This window comes from Phaethon lepturus, unplaced genomic scaffold (genome assembly GCF_000687285.1).
Source record: "Phaethon lepturus isolate BGI_N335 unplaced genomic scaffold, ASM68728v1 scaffold40523, whole genome shotgun sequence".
In the NCBI taxonomy this organism is placed as follows: domain Eukaryota; kingdom Metazoa; phylum Chordata; class Aves; order Phaethontiformes; family Phaethontidae; genus Phaethon; species Phaethon lepturus.
This window is the reverse complement of record NW_010530508.1, coordinates 1,751-5,589: the sequence shown is the minus strand read 5'-3', so window position 1 is coordinate 5,589 and position 3,839 is coordinate 1,751. Positions and strand designations below refer to the sequence as shown.

Below are 3,839 nucleotides of genomic sequence, written 5' to 3'. Positions count from 1 at the left end.
CGGGGGAAGGCCTGCCCCGGCCTCTTCCAGGCCTCTCCTGCCCTGCTGAAACGGGGCCTCATGTTTCAAGAGGAAGAATGGTGGGTCCCCCAACAGTCACCCTCAGAAGGTAACACCCCCAGCCCTCTAGAAACATCTTTTTAACAAGAAAACCCTCTGAGTAGCACCTTGTGCACTGACAACCAGCATCCACAGTCTCTTCCGTACGAGCCCAGAACATGTCTTCAGATTTGCTATGTCACTCCCCACAGACGCAGTCGAAGTGCCTCGCTCTTTACAGAAGCGATGCCCCACCTGCAGCCAACAGCTGCCATTCCTGAAAGAGGGAGCAGTCTGTATCCCACCATTACCATTCACTCAGGTAAGAAACACCCTATGTTAATTCTTTCCCCCTTGACTCCTGCCTTGGGAACATCGTATTTCCTCCTTGAAGTTTCTGTACCCCGTGTACTGTCACTGCTATTCATTTCAAAAATTACGTTCAACTGCCATAAGCACGGGGCCCATCTCCCCGCCTTCCCTCAAGGCTTTCCTGCGAGTGTAAAGGAGCTGTGATGTTGTCAGTATGCAGAAGGAAAACAAGGTGTAGGTGACTATCTGTAGGACAAAGGCAAGTGTATGTTCAGCAGACACTGGGACTACAGGGCATAGCACCACAGCGTACCTAAGCAGTAACTATGAAAAGGAGTATTACTTTGGATGCTGGTTGACCCTAATGTACCCACTTTCCTGGCGATGGCAGTGTAACCCAACCTTTTGGTTAGAGAAAATTTCTAGCTCTTAGGAGAGCGTATGCCGATATAGCCACATCTTGGACAGCTGCAGCTAACCCTGAGCCTCCAGATTAAAACACTGCAGATTTTAACACTCAGGCTCTGACTCCCGTTGTCAACAGAGAGCAGAAGTTGAAATTTATTCTCACAAATTACTATCAAGCCAGCAGATGCATTCAGGCTGCATAAGGTCACACGTGGTCTTAAGTAGAAGTTTCATTTCCAGTATGAAACAGTAATGCCATTTTTAAAACAAAACCTACAGGTAAAGAGAGAAAATATTACATCTTAACAAAAAAGGTTTATTCTGACTAAACAAAATGTACAATGTTTCCCAAATGATAGTGAGTTTTCATAATACTCTGAAGTCTGCAGATCCATTGAGTAACTCGATCACTTCTTACTCTGCAGTTTCATCAAACTACTTTTTGCCAGACTTCTTTATTCCACCACTAGCTGCCAAAAGAAACAACACAACTGGTTAGACAACTGTTACACAGCTTAGCTACAAATTTAGTTCCTCATAAAATCAAATCCCCACTAGACTGCCTGTACAACTCAGATCCCCACTGGTGAATTGCTTTTGCATGTGTTACTCTTCTGTTTTTGTGATCTCATATGCTCTACTTGAATGAATAACTTAATTAACATCAGAAACCAAGTTTCTCCTGGAACCAAATATGCCCCATAAATCTACAACAGAACTAAATATTTCAACAATTCCTTTGTTTCTCCATGGACACCCTCCATTGTTTATTTCTTGTACAGCGAGCGTATAGTCTGGTGAAATCAAATTCAAGGCTAAGCGAATAAAAGCATCGGTATCCCTTCAGCAGCCAGAGCCCCCAGCTGGGATCAAAGCTCTACAGAAGCGGGTACTGGAATTATGAGAATTCCAGTTCTCTGGAATTACCTGTTCTCTGCAGTCTCTATTATTGAAGAGACTAAAGCAGGGTGAAAGAAAAAGACATGTTAACATGGCAACCAGTGTGGCATTTTTCATAAATGCTGTTTTTTACAGCAGCTGTCATGTATGACCAGTGAAAAGGAAAAAAAGAATAACAAGGCCTACAAGCAAGATAGGCTGCAAGGGCTGATGGTCAACAGCAGACTTTGCACTGCAATATGATTCTATCACCATTGCCTTGCTGAGGTTCTTGAGAATAGTCTAGCCCTCCCACAATAACACAGTAATCACTGTCTGCTTTGGCAAGCATTGGACAAGGACCAGATGACTGAAATTCAGTCTAGAAAAAGGCAGAGTAATAATGGCAGGAAAGAACTATGAAGAAATCCGTAAGCTGAAGCACATTAGAACAAGTTTAGGATAGTAAGGACACAGAAGAGAGGCTCAGTGAATTGTTTTGCATTGGTCTGTAACACCAAAGACATTCCGAGTCCCACACCCAGCACATTTTTTGTATGCCGATAAATCAAAGGAGCTAGATCAATTTGAGATAAATTGAAATAAAAAACAAGAAATATTCCACATCAGTGGGATTGGATGGCACTCCCTTCAAGAGCACTGACAAGCTCTAATGTGAAAATGCAGAACTGCTGGCTAAGATTTGAAACTTATTACAGCCACTACATCAGAGGACTCATAGATGACCAGCATAGCTCCCAGATACAGAAAGGGTTCTATAAAGAACTGGGGAACTATAGACCAGTGAGTCTGACTTTGATCTCTGAGAAGATAACAGAGTCTGTAACAAAGCAAATGGATAAACAGTCTTATGAATGTTAAGAGGACTTCTGAAAACAGTAAATCCTTCCTCGCTGACCTGCTGGAACTCGATGAGATTATAATTAAGTCTATGGCTAAAATGAATCCAGGGGATTTCATATTTTCAAAGGGCATCTGACAAGACTGCATAGCAAAGGTTTTTAGTGAAACTAAGTTTCTATGGTATTGCTGGAAAGGCCCTTCTAGGACCTTTCAAGATGTAAAGCTTGTTAAAGAATACGAAGCAAAGTGTGAAGTTTAACGGTCTTCATAGAATGGAGAAGGGATTAGTCACATTGATGCACCACAGGTCAAAAACACCTAGATGGAATAGGCAGGGTGTACCTTTTAACATCCCTGATCTGCTCCTTGCAAATGCTGGAGGAGTGCAAGGCGAGTGCACAGACTGACATTAACAGTCTCCTGCTATCACTGTCTGAGACAAACACCAGGCTGGATGCACCATCAGGATGCACCCTGCAAACTTTCTTCTGTGACACAGCGTACTTTACAGTCACTTAGGCAAGAGAGTTGAATCCAGACTAAGTTCCAGTCACAGGTTGTTGTTTCAAGGTTTTTTTTTTCCTGCAGGAATCTACTGCTCTTGAAGAAATTCATCCTCCAAGAGAACAAGTACTGGATTTATAACACTTTCAGGACTGTGGTAAAGCTTACATGTAATATATCTGGAAAGAGAAGGACGGTATGGTAAAGTAAAAGTAGAAATGCACCATCCCACTGGAACAGGCTAGCATGCCAGACACACTGTTACACCTGCTAAACCAGAACCAGCATCAGTAATTTGGGGGTGAAATTGCATAGTGAAAGGAGGAAAAAAAAAAATAGCCTCTGTTTGTTATTTATCATCTCCACTTTCCATCGACTTACTGGTGTATGTTAAATAACCTAGAGGTACATGCCTTTTTATGTTTGTCAAGCAAAACCAAGAAATTTTTGAAGCCAGCAAGCCTTCAATTTTTCCTATCAGTATGGCACCTCACTTACTGAGGGGCCCTTTTCCAGCAGCCTTTGCTTTCATCTCCTCAAGTTTCTTTTGCTCCTCCTTCTGCTTTTGTTTAAATGCCAGATCTGTCTAAAAAAAAACAACAAAAGTGTTTGTTAACATCTCCACAAAAAAATTAAAAAACTGACAAGCAATGAGAAACAAATGTAATGTTCTAACAGCAATAAAAACCTACTGAACTGATGCAAGACAGCTGAATACTACTAAACACGCACAAACTTGCAGAACTGTGACAAAAGGTTTTTTTGCTGTACCAGAACGCAATGACTAAATTTTAACTTCGCATGTTTGATTTTTCTGAAACTAAACAAGTATC

General features: G+C 41.7%; 1 long non-coding RNA gene across 1 annotated transcript; it reads right to left on the bottom strand.

Moving 5' to 3' along the window:
- Nucleotides 1-888: 888 nt before the first annotated feature.
- On the bottom strand, nt 889-3,595 carry LOC104618639. The gene is made up of 2 exons (XR_738009.1): nt 3,505-3,595; nt 889-1,229 (listed from the first exon to the last, which is right to left on the bottom strand). It is a non-coding gene; the product is annotated as an uncharacterized LOC104618639 (long non-coding RNA).
- Nucleotides 3,596-3,839: the final 244 nt, after the last annotated feature.